Here is a 17,265-nt window from a genome sequence, read left to right as displayed (position 1 = left end):
CTCAACGTTTACTGGCCCCTGAAGCACCCCATGCTGCAGGCCTCGAAGCACAGAACAGTAAACTGTCCACTGCAACCCACCTTCTCAATCTGTTGAGCCTTGTTTTTTCTCAGTAGACCCAACCTAAAGTAAAAGAGCCACAGTGACCAAAAGACCAGGGATGGGCCACAATATTTAGCTTCTGGCCAGCTTGTTCTGAGATAGACACAAAGACCTTGTGCCCTAGTGCCCCAGTGCCCCACAAAAGAAATCAACCAGGACTGTCCAGTTTTGGGCTAATGACTCATTTAGCTCATCGGGTAGCTCAATTCATTATATGTGAGTAAAGGGGATCTATGGGGCACCAGTAGACATTAAAAAAGTTACTATTTATTTTGAACATGTGAACAGACCAACAGCTAGCCCAGATGTACCAGGGAGTGTACATTAAAGTAAAACATAGTTAAACAATTAGGACAACGAGGTACAAATTAAGTTAAAAGCTCAATATTGGGGAGTGGTACTGAAAACTTTAGAAAGTAGCATAAAAAACATATAGAGACAGGAAATCGGGGGAAGCCAGAAGAGCAACTATGGAAGAACAGAGAAAGGGTGGGCTTACTACAAAATGAAGAGCCCTAAAGGCTTGTGAAAGAGAATCAGGGGCGGCCAAGCCTGGCCTAGCAGGCGTGGAGTCCCAGTGGTAGCCGAGGCTTCAAGGAAGGCCTGATAACACGAGTCAGCATCAGGAAATGTCAGGCTATCCAGGAGCCCAATGTTCTTGCTTCTGATCTGACCTCTCTCCTGCAACTTCCCAGCCAGTGAAACTCTGGGCCAGGACAAGTGTCAGAGGGGCGAATGTGAGAGGGTAAAAAGTGAAGAGAACATATACTACAGACTAGTGAGAGCTGGATGAGCAGGCTGATACATGACCTATACATGATCTCAATAGTGGCACTGGGGCCTTGGAGCCTGAGTGGCCAGCTTCATCTCAATTAAAGCTGTGTTTTACTACCAAACAAAGGGGATAGGGCCCCACAATCTTTGCTTGCATTAGGGCCCACGTCACACCTGCTCCACCACTAAGCTGAGTCCCGGACCCCAAGCCAATCCCAGAGGTTAACCTAGAGTGCTTGCGGCAGGCGCCACTGGAGAGCCAATAAAATGTAAGAGAGGCTCGGCCTAACAGTGCAAGGAACACCATCTATGGGGATGGGCCAGGAAGAAGAAATGGCGGGAGCAAGCCCTGACGCTGCCTGGTGCCCCAGACTGGGGAAGAGGCCTGCCCGCTCCGCTCCCTGCGCATCCATCTTTCCAGCTCCTGCTGCTGGGCCAGCAGAAAGTGCGGAATCCGAACTCCAACAGCACCACAAAGTGGCACACATGGCCACCTGCACTGGAACCCAGCAGGAGTCAAGGAGGCGCATAGAGCTACCGACGCAGCGCTACAGCGATGTGCACATGATGATCTACACACACCTATACACGGAAGTGCATACAGCAATATGCAGGGCCATGCATGACGTCCGACACAAAACAGATGTGCACAAAGTGAAACGCCCAAGAGCACACCGGGGCGGGAGGACTACCAGAAAGAGCTCCAATCCTCAGCCCCGTGACCTCTCTGCTCCTCGTGTTACTCGCCACACACAAACAAGCGTGGTGCCAGAAAAAGCCACACAGAGTGACATGCGGCTCCTCATTTCCCGGGGTACCCAAAGGATTTGAATCTCCCTCCTGCCCCGTACCCCGCCAATCTCTGTGCGTGTTACAGCAAGAGGGCCATTCCCACCTGCTGCCAGGACTACCTGCCTGACTCCCGTCATGCAACGACCAATCACACATCACACCAGCAAGATACCGAAGAGAGGCAGGTAAACACTAAAGCACGCTGATACACAGAGTGAAACACAGGCTGCTCAGAGTGCTGGACAGCTCCTGCTGCCAGGACTACGTGCCTGACTCCCGTCATGCAACGACCAATCACACCTCACACCAGCAAGACACCGAAGACAGGCAGGTAAACACTAACGCACGCTGATACACAGAGTGAAACACGGGCTGTTTAGAGTGCTGGACAGCTCCTGCTGCCAGGACTACCTGCCTGACTCCCGTCATGCAACGACCAATCACACCTCACACCAGCAAGACACCGAAGACAGGCAGGTAAACACTAAAGCACGCTGATACACAGAGTGAAACACAGGCTGCTCAGAGTGCTGGACAGCTCCTGCTGCCAGGACTACGTGCCTGACTCCCGTCATGCAACGACCAATCACACCTCACACCAGCAAGACACCGAAGACAGGCAGGTAAACACTAACGCACGCTGATACACAGAGTGAAACACGGGCTGTTTAGAGTTCTGGACAGCTCCTGCTGCCAGGACTACCTGCCTGACTCCCGTCATGCAACGACCAATCACACCTCACACCAGCAAGACACCGAAGACAGGCAGGTAAACACTAAAGCACGCTGATACACAGAGTGAAACACAGGCTGCTTAGCGCGCTAGACGGCTACACCTACGTAATAATTCACACGTACATATCACCACACACATGGAGACAAACATAGCAAGTCACAGGCACACTGAAACGTGCACATACGATGCCCCACAGATAAACGTGCCACACACAAGGATGAATGGAGACATACAGAGAAGCGCACGCAAATACAGCGAGAATGGCACAGAGATATATGCAGACAGATATAATCCTTTGGAAAATACTCACACATAAAACCCCACACACAGCTTCCTAGAAAAAAACTCACTTTACGTCCACACTAACCTTTACAAAACATTCTCTACTCTACCACTGTACCTGCTCTCCAGCAACCACACACAGTAGCAGACACACACACATACACAGTGAGACATACAGATACAGGCGTGTAGTGGCACAGAGAAAAACATACACAGTGACTTAGGGAACGCAGCCAGTGACACAGAGACGCGCACACACATATCGTGACGGAAACTGACACATGGAGCCACACAGAGAAGCAACCGCACAGGGAAACACACAGTGACCCTTACACTTATACACATATATATTGTGACTTAAAAATTGTCATCCAGTGACACACAGAGAAACGCAAATAATGGCACACAAATACACTTACAGTGACACAGCCAACGATATTGAGGCATAGCTACAAGCAATGTCACGGAGAAATACACACAAGCAGGAAGATAAATAAAATAGCGCATAAGATGAAACTGTAATACACAAATGCAATGTATTCACACAGAGAAACGCGCACAGAAACAAACACATTAAGTAGCACATAAAAACACTCACAAATATATGTGTTTTTGTCATTTTAGACTTGTACAGCATAAACACAAACACGTTGCGACAATCACAAACAGATACACATTGTGACACGTAGAGGAAAACACAAAGTGACACAACAATGAGATAAACACATACAGTCACACAGATACATCCACAATAATGCAGATGCACACGACCCCCCCCCCACACACACACCAACCGACACAGTCATTCTAAGACACACACATAGTGACACACGGAGATACACACTCAGTGAGAAAGAGATGCACACACAGTGACATTATATATGTCACTATGGGTGCGTGTCACCATGTGTGTTTACCAAGTAAGGTGTGTGTGTCTACCTGTCTCACTGTGTGTGTCTCTGTGTCTAAGTCAGGCACTGTGTGTGTATATAGATATATTTATATATGTTTATATATATATGTATGTTTGGATACACACACACAGTGACACACGTAGAAAATGGTAAAACACACACCTTACTTGTTACACACACGTGGTGACACACACCCATAGTGATACAGTGAGATCATTCAAACACACGGTGCACGCTGAACCACACACGAGATGTCACCAAGGCACACGCACACGCAGCGGCACCCACAGATCCACTCCATGTGGGCTCACCTGAGGGAAAGGCCGAAGCAGGGCTCCCCGCTCTCTGGGCGCCGGCGGCTGGCGCCCCACTAGCACCCTAGTGCCGCAGATGTTCAGCCCTCGCAGGCGGCGGATTGGACGGCGAGCCACGGAGACGGCTGTCGGCGCAGTGTGGGCGACGCAGCCGGCACAATCCTGGACCCAGTCTCCCGCCGCTGAGACATCGAATCACGGGGGCGCGTGGAAATAGGCGCCCCAGTCGGTGCGCCCGCTCTGTGGCTGGGAAGAAGGTCTAGGCAGGTAGCGCCGGACGGGGCTGCTAGCCCTGCCGCTCCTCCACGATGCAGCCCATGAGGCCCTTGTTCACACACCCGTGCGTCCTCTGTAGTGCCGACATCTGAGGGGTTTCATACGGGCGCCGGGGTTGTAATGGTGTAGGGAAGACAGATCTTCAGCAGTGATGTCCGGTGCACAGAAGGCGCGCTACGGCAAGGATGTCAGATGCCGGAGGGATAACTGCGAGGATGCTGAGAGGGACCCGTGGAAAGATGCCGAGAGTCTGCCGCTGCGGCTGCGAGGATGCTGGGAGGCACCCGGGGCGAGCGAGGCTGAAGGGAAGAAGACCCTTGGAACCGATCAGAAAGGGCCAGTGAAGGGGCTCGAGGGTGCTGCGATTCTGGGGGTACGTGTGCGAAGGATGCAGAGGGGGCCCGTGGCAGGGTGCCCTGACGCCCCAGGTACCAGTGCAACGATGCTGAGACGCTGGATGGAACCGTGGAAGGGTGCCGTGACGCTGGAGGTGCGCGTGGAAGGATGGTGGGATGCTACAGGCACGGATGCGAAGATGCTGAGATGCAGGTGGGACCAGTGGAAGGATGCTGTGACGCTGGATGCACAACAGCGACAATGCTGAGACGCTGTATGCGAGGCTAAGGAGATGCTGGGGTGCAGGAGGACGCCGCGGACGCGGAAACTCTGGAGATCCTGTGTGTCAGTTTGTTCTTATCTCATCGATTGATTATTATGCGCTGCGCGCCGCCGAGCCGGCTTCAGAGCGCTGCTTCTTAGAGGTCAGAATTCTCCTCCGATCCCGGCCATCCGTGGCCATTGATGCAATTGCTGGATGAGGCGGGAGGTACCGCTGCCTGGATGCGGCGGCGCTGGAGGTGCCGCTGGCCGGATGCGGAGCTGTGAGGCTGAGGCTCTGTACTTGTGGATGGTGTGTGCGCCTCGCCCCCTCCTCCCTGCCTCGGCTCAGCTGCCTGTGGTGACCAAAGCGGTCTCCCCTGCTGCACCTGCCGCCTCCCGGCACTGCCGGCTATAGCATGATGGGCATGGAAGACGGGGGGAAGGAGAGGGTCTGGAGGGATCCTGTGGAGGGCGCCGAGGCACTGGCGGTACTGCTGCAGGTGTGAAGGACTGACAGAGACAGCTCGAAGGGTCCAGGCAATATCTCTAAAGGATACTGGAGGGGCCGCTGGAAGGGTTCAGGAGGTACCGCTGGAGGAATGCAGAAGGTAGCGCTCATAGGATGTAGGAGGTAGAGCTGGATACAGCTGAGAGGATGCTGTAGGCACCAATGAAAGGATGCTGGAGTTAGAGCTCTAGGGATGCTCGAGGGTAAGTTAAAGGAGGATGCAAGTGCCACTAAAAGGCTTCAGGAGGTACCGCCCAGACGATGCTGAGTTACAGCTGGAAGAAAGCTTTAAGTACCTTTGAAAGGAAGCCCGAGGTAGCATTACAAGGATTCTGGCGGTACAGCTGAAAGAAGGCTCGATATACTAACTAAGCAAAAACCAAAGGAAATGATGGACGGAGTGTTGAACATTGCAAGCACTCACCCCCAGTCAACTGATCTGGGTTTAATCCATCACCGTTCTTTAGCCCACTCTGCCACCCCAGTTCAGACATGGCCATATGCAAATCAGTCTGACCCTGTGCCTCATGGGAACAGTCCAGCCCGAACTGCCAAGCCATGTCTTCCCTGGACCGGAAACAAGCTTCCTAGGACAGGTTTCTGGCATTTCAGCCGTCTTCAGCCAGGCTTGCTTGAATCCAGTGGCAAAGTGAGCAAGGGACTCACGTCTGAGCATACCCTGCCAACTTATGGCGAACAAAGCAAAAACCAAAGGAAATGATGGACAGAGTGTTGAACATTGCAAGCACTCACCCCCAGTCAACTGATCTGGGTTTAATCCATCACCGTTCTTTAGCCCACTCTGCCACCCCAGTTCAGACATGGCCATATGCAAATCAGTCTGACCCTGTGCCTCATGGGAACCGTCCAGCCGGAACTGCCAAGCCATGTCTTCCCTGGACCGGAAACAAGTTTCCTAGGAAAGGTTTCTGGCATTTCAGCCGTCTTCAGCCAGGCATGCTTGAATCCAGTGGCAAAGTGAGCAAGGGACTCCCGTCTGAGCAGACCCTGCCAACTTATGGCAAACAAAGCAAAAACGAAAGGAAATGATGGACGGAGTGTTGAACATTGCAAGCACTCACCCCCAGTCAACTGATCTGGGTTTAATCCATCACCGTTCTTTAGCCCACTCTGCCACCCCAGTTCAGACATGGCCATATGCAAATCAGTCTGAACCTGTGCCTCATGGGAACAGTCCAGCCCGAACTGCCAAGCCATGTCTTCCCTGGACCGTAAACAAGCTTCCTAGGACAGGTTTCTGGCATTTCAGCCATCTTCAGCCAGGCTTGCTTGAATCCAGTGGCAAAGTGAGCAAGGGACTCACGTCTGAGCATACCCTGCCAACTTATGGCGAACAAAGCAAAAACCAAAGGACATGATGGACGGAGTGTTGAACATTGCAAGCACTCACCCCCAGTCAATTGATCTGGGTTTAATCCATCACCGTTCTTTAGCTCACTCTGCCACCCCAGTTCAGATATGGCCATATGCAAATCAGTCTGACCCTGTGCCTCATGGGAACAGTCCAGCCGAACTGCCAAGCCATGTCTTCCCTGGAACGGAAACAAGCTTTCTAGGACAGGTTTCTGGCATTTCAGCCGTCTTCAGCCAGGCTTGCTTGAATCCAGAGGCAAAGTGAGCAAGGGACTCACATCTGAGCATACCCTGCCAACTTATGGCGAACAAAGCAAAAACCAAAGGAAATGATGGACGGAGTGTTGAACATTGCAAGCACTCACCCCCAGTCAACTGATCTGGGTTTAATCCATCACCGTTCTTTAGCCCACTCTGCCACCCCGGTTCAGACATGGCCATATGCAAATCAGTCTGACCCTGTGCCTCATGGGAACAGTCCAGCCCGAACTGCCAAGCCATGTCTTCCCTGGACCAGAAAAAAGCTTCCTAGGTCAGGTTTCTGGCATTTCAGCCGTCTTCAGCCAGGCTTGCTTGAATCCAGTGGCAAAGTGAGCAAGGGACTCACGTCTGAGCATACCCTGCCAACTTATGGCGAACAAAGCAAAAACCAAAGGAAATGATGGACGGAGTGTTGAACATTACAAGCACTCACCCCCAGTCAACTGATCTGAGTTTAATCCATCACGTTCTTTAGCCCACTCTGCCACCCCAGTTCAGACATGGCCATATGCAAATCAGTCTGACCCTGCGCCTCATGGGAACAGTCCAGCCCGAACTGCCAAGCCATGTCTTCCCTGGACCGGAAACAATCTACCTAGGACAGGTTTCTGTCATTTCAGCTGTCTTCAGCCAGGCTTGCTTGAATCCAGTGGCAAAGTGAGCAAGGGACTCACGTCTGAGCATACCCTGCCAACTTATGGCGAACAAAGCAAAAACCAAAGGAAATGATGAACGGAGTGTTGAACATTGCAAGCACTCACCCCCAGTCAACTGATCTGGGTTTAATCCATCACCCTTCTTTAGCTCACTCTGCCACCCCAGTTCAGACATGGCCATATGCAAATCAGTCTGACCCTGTGCCTCATGGGAACAGTCCAGCCCGAACTGCCAAGCCATGTCTTCCCTGGACCGGAAACAAGCTTCCTAGGACAGGTTTCTGGCATTTCAGCCATCTTCAGCCAGGCTTGCTTGAATCCAGTGGCAAAGTGAGCAAGGGACTCACGTCTGAGCATACCCTGCCAACTTATGGCGAACAAAGCAAAAACCAAAGGACATGATGGACGGAGTGTTGAATATTGCAAGCACTCACCCCCAGTCAACTGATCTGGGTTTAATCCATCACCGTTCTTTAGCCCACTCTGCCACCCCAGTTCAGACATGGCCATATGCAAATCAGTCTGACCCTGTGCCTCATGGGAACAGTTCAGCCTGAACTGCCAAGCCATGTCTTTCCTGGACCGAAAACAAGCTTCCCAAGACAGGTTTCTGGCATTTCAGCCGTCTTAGGCCAGGCTTGCTTGAATCCAGTGGCAAAGTGAGCAAGGGACTCACGTCTGAGCATACCCTGCCAACTTATGGAGAACAAAGCAAAAACCATAGGAAATGATGGACGGAGTGTTGAACATTGCAAGCACTCACCCCCAGTCAATTGATCTGGGTTTAATCCATCACCGTTCTTTAGCCCACTCTGCCACCCCAGTTCAGATATGGCCATATGCAAATCAGTCTGACCCTGTGCCTCATGGGAACAGTCCAGCCCGAATTGCCAAGCCATGTCTTCCCTGGAACGGAAACAAGCTTTCTAGGACAGGTTTCTGGCATTTCAGCCGTCTTCAGCCAGGCTTGCTTGAATCCAGTGGCAAAGTGAGCAAGGGACTCCCGTCTGAGCAGACCCTGCCAACTTATGGCAAACAAAGCAAAAACCAAAGGAAATGATGGACGGAGTGTTGAACATTGCAAGCACTCACCCCCAGTCAACTGATCTGGGTTTAATCCATCACCGTTCTTTAGCCCACTCTGCCACCCCAGTTCAGACATGGCCATATGCAAATCAGTCTGAACCTGTGCCTCATGGGAACAGTCCAGCCCGAACTGCCAAGCCATGTCTTCCCTGGACCGTAAACAAGCTACCTAGGACAGGTTTCTGGCATTTCAGCCATCTTCAGCCAGGCTTGCTTGAATCCAGTGGCAAAGTGAGCAAGGGACTCACGTCTGAGCATACCCTGCCAACTTATGGCGAACAAAGCAAAAACCAAAGGACATGATGGACGGAGTGTTGAATATTGCAAGCACTCACCCCCAGTCAACTGATCTGGGTTTAATCCATCACCGTTCTTTAACCCACTCTGCCACCCCAGTTCAGACATGGCCATATGCAAATCAGTCTGACCCTGTGCCTCATGGGAACAGTTCAGCCCGAACTGCCAAGCCATGTCTTTCCTGGACCGAAAACAAGCTTCCCAGGACAGGTTTCTGGCATTTCAGCCGTCTTCGGCCAGGCTTGCTTGAATCCAGTGGCAAAGTGAGCAAGGGACTCACATCTGAGCATACCCTGCCAACTTATGGCCAACAAAGCAAAAACCATAGGAAATGATGGACGGAGTGTTAAACATTGCAAGCACTCACCCCCAGTCAATTGATCTGGGTTTAATCCATCACCGTTCTTTAGCTCACTCTGCCACCCCAGTTCAGATATGGCCATATGCAAATCAGTCTGACCCTGTGCCTCATGGGAACAGTCCAGCCGAACTGCCAAGCCATGTCTTCCCTGGAACGGAAACAAGCTTTCTAGGACAGGTTTCTGGCATTTCAGCCGTCTTCAGCCAGGCTTGCTTGAATCCAGAGGCAAAGTGAGCAAGGGACTCACATCTGAGCATACCCTGCCAACTTATGGCGAACAAAGCAAAAACCAAAGGAAATGATGGACGGAGTGTTGAACATTGCAAGCACTCACCCCCAGTCAACTGATCTGGGTTTAATCCATCACCGTTCTTTAGCCCACTCTGCCACCCCGGTTCAGACATGGCCATATGCAAATCAGTCTGACCCTGTGCCTCATGGGAACAGTCCAGCCCGAACTGCCAAGCCATGTCTTCCCTGGACCAGAAAAAAGCTTCCTAGGTCAGGTTTCTGGCATTTCAGCCGTCTTCAGCCAGGCTTGCTTGAATCCAGTGGCAAAGTGAGCAAGGGACTCACGTCTGAGCATACCCTGCCAACTTATGGCGAACAAAGCAAAAACCAAAGGAAATGATGGACGGAGTGTTGAACATTACAAGCACTCACCCCCAGTCAACTGATCTGGGTTTAATCCATCACGTTCTTTAGCCCACTCTGCCACCCCAGTTCAGACATGGCCATATGCAAATCAGTCTGACCCTGCGCCTCATGGGAACAGTCCAGCCCGAACTGCCAAGCCATGTCTTCCCTGGACCGGAAACAATCTACCTAGGACAGGTTTCTGTCATTTCAGCTGTCTTCAGCCAGGCTTGCTTGAATCCAGTGGCAAAGTGAGCAAGGGACTCACGTCTGAGCATACCCTGCCAACTTATGGCGAACAAAGCAAAAACCAAAGGAAATGATGAACGGAGTGTTGAACATTGCAAGCACTCACCCCCAGTCAACTGATCTGGGTTTAATCCATCACCCTTCTTTAGCTCACTCTGCCACCCCAGTTCAGACATGGCCATATGCAAATCAGTCTGACCCTGTGCCTCATGGGAACAGTCCAGCCCGAACTGCCAAGCCATGTCTTCCCTGGACCGGAAACAAGCTTCCTAGGACAGGTTTCTGGCATTTCAGCCATCTTCAGCCAGGCTTGCTTGAATCCAGTGGCAAAGTGAGCAAGGGACTCACGTCTGAGCATACCCTGCCAACTTATGGCGAACAAAGCAAAAACCAAAGGACATGATGGACGGAGTGTTGAATATTGCAAGCACTCACCCCCAGTCAACTGATCTGGGTTTAATCCATCACCGTTCTTTAGCCCACTCTGCCACCCCAGTTCAGACATGGCCATATGCAAATCAGTCTGACCCTGTGCCTCATGGGAACAGTTCAGCCTGAACTGCCAAGCCATGTCTTTCCTGGACCGAAAACAAGCTTCCCAAGACAGGTTTCTGGCATTTCAGCCGTCTTAGGCCAGGCTTGCTTGAATCCAGTGGCAAAGTGAGCAAGGGACTCACGTCTGAGCATACCCTGCCAACTTATGGAGAACAAAGCAAAAACCATAGGAAATGATGGACGGAGTGTTGAACATTGCAAGCACTCACCCCCAGTCAATTGATCTGGGTTTAATCCATCACCGTTCTTTAGCCCACTCTGCCACCCCAGTTCAGATATGGCCATATGCAAATCAGTCTGACCCTGTGCCTCATGGGAACAGTCCAGCCCGAACTGCCAAGCCATGTCTTCCCTGGAACGGAAACAAGCTTTCTAGGACAGGTTTCTGGCATTTCAGCCGTCTTCAGCCAGGCTTGCTTGAATCCAGTGGCAAAGTGAGCAAGGGACTCACATCTGAGCATACCCTGCCAACTTATGGCGAACAAAGCAAAAACCAAAGGAAATGATGGACGGAGTGTTGAACATTGCAAGCACTCACCCCCAGTCAACTGATCTGGGTTTAATCCATCACCGTTCTTTAGCCCACTCTGCCACCCCAGTTCAGACATGGCCATATGCAAATCAGTCTGACCCTGTGCCTCATGGGAACAGTCCAGCCCGAACTGCCAAGCCATGTCTTCCCTGGACCGGAAACAAGCTTCCTAGGACAGGTTTCTGGCATTTCAGCCGTCTTCAGCCAGGCTTGCTTGAATCCAGTGGCAAAGTGAGCAAGCGACTCACGTCTGAGCATACCCTGCCAACTTATGGCGAACAAAGCAAAAACCAAAGGAAATGATGGACGGAGTGTTGAACATTGCAAGCACTCACCCCCAGTCAACTGATCTGGGTTTAATCCATCACCGTTCTTTAGCCCACTCTGCCACCCCAGTTCAGACATGGCCATATGCAAATCAGTCTGACCCTGTGCCTCATGGGAACAGTCCAGCCCGAACTGCCAAGCCATGTCTTCCCTGGACCAGAAAAAAGCTTCCTAGGACAGGTTTCTGGCATTTCAGCCGTCTTCAGCCAGGCTTGCTTGAATCCAGTGGCAAAGTGAGCAAGGGACTCACATCTGAGCATACCCTGCCAACTTATGGCAAACAAAGCAAAAACCAAAGGAAATGATGGACGGAGTGTTGAACATTGCAAGCACTCACCCCCAGTCAACTGATCTGGGTTTAATCCATCACCGTTCTTTAGCCCACTCTGCCACCCCAGTTCAGACATGGCCATATGCAAATCAGTCTGACCCTGTGCCTCATGGGAACAGTCCAGCCCGAACTGCCAAGCCATGTCTTCCCTGGACCAGAGAAAAGCTTCCTAGGACAGGTTTCTGGCATTTCAGCCGTCTTCAGCCAGGCTTGCTTGAATCCAGTGGCAAAGTGAGCAAGGGACTCACGTCTGAGCAGACCCTGCCAACTTATGGCGAACAAAGCAAAAACCAAAGGAAATGATGGACGGAGTGTTGAACATTGCAAGCACTCACCCCCAGTCAACTGATCTGGGTTTAATCCATCACGTTCTTTAGCCCACTCTGCCACCCCAGTTCAGACATGGCCATATGCAAATCAGTCTGACCCTGCGCCTCATGGGAACAGTCCAGCCCGAACTGCCAAGCCATGTCTTCCCTGGACCGGAAACAATCTACCTAGGACAGGTTTCTGTCATTTCAGCTGTCTTCAGCCAGGCTTGCTTGAATCCAGTGGCAAAGTGAGCAAGGGACTCACGTCTGAGCATACCCTGCCAACTTATGGCGAACAAAGCAAAAACCAAAGGAAATGATGAACGGAGTGTTGAACATTGCAAGCACTCACCCCCAGTCAACTGATCTGGGTTTAATCCATCACCCTTCTTTAGCTCACTCTGCCACCCCAGTTCAGACATGGCCATATGCAAATCAGTCTGACCCTGTGCCTCATGGGAACAGTCCAGCCCGAACTGCCAAGCCATGTCTTCCCTGGACCGGAAACAAGCTTCCTAGGACAGACTGATTTGCATATGGCCATGTCTGAACTAGGGTGGCAGAGTGAGCTAAAGAACGATGATGGATTAAACCCAGATCAGTTGACTGGGGGTGAGTGCTTGCAATGTTCAACACTCCGTCCATCATCCCCTTTGGTTTTGCTTTGTTCGCCCTAAGTTGGCATGGTATGCCAAGACGTGGGTCCCTTGCTCACTTTGCCACTGGATTCAAGCTAGCCTGGCTGATGATGGCTGATTAGCCAGAAAGCAGTCCCAGGATGCTTGTTTCCGGTCCAGGGAAGACATGGCTTGGCAGTTTGGGCTGGACTGTTCCCATGAGACACAGGGTCAGACTGATTTGCATATGGCCATGTCTGATCTGGGGTGGTAGAGTGGGCTAACGAACGGTGATGGATTAAACCCAGATCAGTTGACTGGGGGTGAGTGCTTGCAATGTTCAACACTCCGTCCATCATTTCCTTTGGTTTCTGCTTTGTTCGCCATAAGTTGGCAGGGTATGCTCAGACGTGAGTCCCTTGCTCACTTTGCCACTGGATTCAAGAAAGCCTGGCTGAAGACGGCTGAAATGCCAGAAACCGGTCCTAGGAAGTTTGTTTCCGGTCCACGGAAGACATGGCTTGGCAGTTCGGGCTGGACTGTTCCCATGAGGCACAGGGTCAGACTGATTTGCATATGGCCATGTCTGAACTGGGGTGGCAGAGAGGGCTAAAGAACGGTGATGGATTAAACCCAGATCAGTTGACTGGGGGTGAGTGCTTGCAATGTTCAACACTCCGTCCATCATTTCCTTTGTTTTTTTTTTCTTTTTTTTTTTTTTTCCCGATGTACTAACTATCAGGATGCTTTAGGTATTCCTGAAGGATTTCTAGAGGTACCCCTACATGGATACTGAAGGGACCAGTGCACGGATGCTGAGTTACAGCTGAAAGGATGTTGGAAGGGTCTCTGAAAGGATCCCAGATGTGGCACTGGAGATAGCACTGCACGGCGGCTGAGTTACAGCTGAAAGAATGACGGTAGCACCTCTGAAAGGATCTCAGATGTACCACTGGAGGTAGCACTGCACGGCGGCTGAGTAACAGCTGAAAGAATGACGGTAGTACCTCTGAAAGGATCCCAGATGTAGCACTGGAGGTAGCACTGCACGGCGGCTGAGTTACAGCTGAAAGAATGACGGTAGTACCTCTGAAAGGATCCCAGATGTACCACTGGAGGTAGCACTGCACGGCTGCTGAGTTACAGCTGAAAGAATGTCAGAAGGGCCTCTGAAAGGATTCCAGATGTACCACTGGAGGTAGCACTGCACGGCTGCTGAGTTACAGCTGAAAGAATGTTGAAGAGCCTCTGAAAGGATCCCAGATGTACCACTGGAGGTAGCACTGCACAGATGCTGAGTTAAAGCTGAAAGAACGACGGTAGTACCTCTGAAAGGATCCCTGATGTGCCACTGGAAGTAGCACTGCAAGGATGCTGAGTTAAAGCTGAAAGAATGTTGAAGGACCTCTAAAAGGATCCCAGATGTACCACTGGAGGTAGCACTGCACAGCTGCTGAGTTACAGCTGAAAGAATGTCAGAAGGGCCTCTGAAAGGATTCCAGATGTACCACTGGAGGTAGCACTGCACGGCTGCTGAGTTACAGCTGAATGAATGTTGAAGGGCCTCTGAAAGGATCCCAGATGTGCCACTGGAAGTAGCACTGCAAGGATGCTGAGTTACAGCTGAAAGAATGTTGAAGGACCTCTGAAAGGATCCCAGATGTACCACTGGAGGTAGCACTGCACAGATGCTGAGTTGCGGCTGAATGAATGTTGGAAGGGCCTCTGAAAGGAAACTAGACATACCAGTGGAGGAAGAACTGTACGGGTGATGAGTTACAGCTGAAAGAATGACGGTACTACCTCTGAAAGGATCTCAGATGTACCACTGGAGGTAGCACTGCAAGGATGCTGAGTTACAGCTGAAAGAATGTTGGGAGGGCCTCTGAAAGGATACTAGATGTACACTGGAGGAAGAACTGCACGGCTGCTGAGTTACAGCTGAAAGAACGATGGTAGTACCTCTGAAAGGATCCCAGATGTGCCACTGGAGGTAGCACTGGACGGCTGTTGCAGTTAAAGTTGGAAGGGTGCCTCATAAACAGCATAAAATAGGCTACAAGAACCTGCCAAAGGCTGCTAGATGCACCACTCCGAGGAAGATGAAGGTACATCCGAAATGATGCTGAAGTACCTCGGAAAGGATGCTAAATGTACCAGTACACCGGTGACTGAGGTACCACTGTAAGGAATGTTGGGATGGAAGTGTCCCTCGCCTGGTGAACAAGCATGCACTGCTCCCATGAGAGTCTGACTGCCGGTCAGACATGTAGCCTGACTTTCCTTTAGGCTCTGGCATTCCAATAATATAACATTAGAGCAGAGGCCCAGGCCTGTCACTGACAATTTCAGTCCAGGACCTGTCCTGTGACCTACAGGGGTGCACTAAGTGTGCCTGCAAAATAGGCAATTGGCTATTGTCCCTATGATGGGTGCACCACGCACAGCCTACCATGTTTTATCATTAGGATGCCACTGAGCTTTTTGTACTGTGCCGGTGGGAGTGTGGTCCACTAACACTTCTTGTGTAAAGACCAAGAACCTTGTGCTGACGTCCCGTGTGCTGTCGGGTGCATGTGGATGAACAGTGAGCCTGTGATACCTGTAACACAGCTGTGTGTGTGTGGGTATGTGTGTGTGTGTGTGGGTATGACCACTACAGCCAGTGAGATACTTTTTGGATGCTCCTCGTTTGGCTGGAGCAAGGTGAAGGATTAAGACAGCTTCCCTTGGTATTGAAAATGTAGTGCCTGAATTCCTGTGGCTGGAGGGTGGAGACCGAGACACTGAAGGGAAGGGGTGGAAGTGTCGGAATGCAGTTTCTGTTGTTTCAAGATGAGGACGTTTTGCGCCAAGCCTACCCTTTTTGTCTGTGTCTGATGACTTCTTCATGAAGGTTGATGACAGCCAGATGCAGAGATTTCACACTTTATTGGGCTCATGTTTTGGGTAGTCCTGCTTGGAGTCCGCCCTTCTACCTGCAGTGAAAAGCTTCACAGTACACAAAGGCTGAGTCTGAGAGAAGCATAAGAAGGACACTTGGAAAAGAACCACCAAGAACTGGTTCTGAAGTTTCAGTTCGTGGATCCACATCCCCTATCTGGAAAATATACATAAAAGTGTGATCCAGACTATCCTACTTTGTTCCATTCTTAAGTTCTTCTTGACCAAGGAAGAGAGTGCTCTGCAAAGTACTAGACAAGTGACTCTGCAACTAGGGCTCGTGTCTGCCTAACAGCCAGTCTCCCAGAGGTGAGGGGATGTTGCCTACAATCGGCACTTTCCGCTGGAGGAGTCAATGGTCTTCCTAACGCCTAGAAGGCTGCCTGCATTTTGAAAGAGGAGAGGAATGAGACTGTCCCTGCAGGAGGAGAAACTGTCCATGCAGAGAAATGCATTACGTTCCCAGCTACAGGAAACAGAGAAAAAAGACTGCATTCAAGAGCAAAGGTAGTCCATAAGGTGATCAAAAGTCTTCATCAAATCATGTGTGGCCTTGTCTGCTGACCGCCGCTGTGGGCTGTTAGCTGCTTCTGCTGCTATCGACAACAGGAAAAAAGACACATCGATGCTAAGTGGATGTCGGTTGGCCGGGGAGTCTGCAACTGCATGTCACCTCTGATTGAAGCCCAGTGTGCTTGTGATGATGCACCGGCCAAAGAAGCCATACCATGACGCTCAGCCCCACCATGCTGTACGTTTCCTTTGACTTTGGCAATGTGGAGAGGCTGCCACGAAGATGGAAGGCGATGTCTGCACCTGTCATATCACCCGATCTGCCAGATCATTGTTCAGGCGCTGCAAGGCTACACCTGCTGTGGCCATAGCAAGAGACTGAGACACAATCTCTGAAAAACAAGAGCATAAAGAACTATTGAACTGCGTTACACACCTAAACCTGTGGGGGCAGCAGAGACACAAGCTTCATCTGTGCCTCACTCATGCCTTTGCCAAAGCATAATGGAGATTGTAGCTACTAGGGTCACCTGGGTGCGAGAGAATACTGGAATCGGGGTGGGGTGGGTTGGGGTGTAGCACTTATTGCGATCGCCACCAGTGATCCGATCCTGTATTAGCTGATCTGATTGAATTGCGTAGTATTTAATTCTACTGTGTGATTAAATGACATGCGTTTACAAAAAACAACAAAAACAACAAGGTGATGGAAGGAATGCTTGAATTAATCTCAGCCACTGGCAATCACTCAGGGCTGCTTTCAAGACCACTGTTTTCCACCCACTGTGCCATTCTAGACAGAGACCCGCCTGATGCAAATCAGTCAAGCTACACCACACTGATGAGCCCCAAGTAGGGCGAAACAGGTCTGGGGTTGCTTGTGTTTCTTTCTGGAGGAGACTTTTCCTGGCAGTTTGG

At 51.0% G+C, this 17,265-nt stretch overlaps 1 protein-coding gene across 2 annotated transcripts in view; it reads right to left on the bottom strand.

The window, feature by feature from the left end:
• Positions 1 to 17,265, bottom strand: part of ASIC1 (acid sensing ion channel subunit 1) — a 590,058-nt gene that overhangs the window by 442,648 nt on the left and 130,145 nt on the right. Inside the window, exon 1 of one of the 2 annotated variants that reach the window (XM_085600877.1) lies at positions 3,912 to 5,369. The exons of the other annotated variant lie outside the window; for it this stretch is intronic. The gene's annotated coding sequence lies outside the window, so the exon portion shown is untranslated. Of the gene's footprint in view, positions 1 to 3,911; positions 5,370 to 17,265 lie in introns of those variants that run through there. 2 annotated transcript variants of the gene reach the window in all.

Source organism: Triturus cristatus, chromosome 4_2 (assembly GCF_964204655.1).
Source record: "Triturus cristatus chromosome 4_2, aTriCri1.1, whole genome shotgun sequence".
Lineage (NCBI taxonomy): Eukaryota > Metazoa > Chordata > Amphibia > Caudata > Salamandridae > Triturus > Triturus cristatus.
Note: the sequence above shows the minus strand (reverse complement) of the source record. Positions and strands in the feature narration are given on the sequence as shown.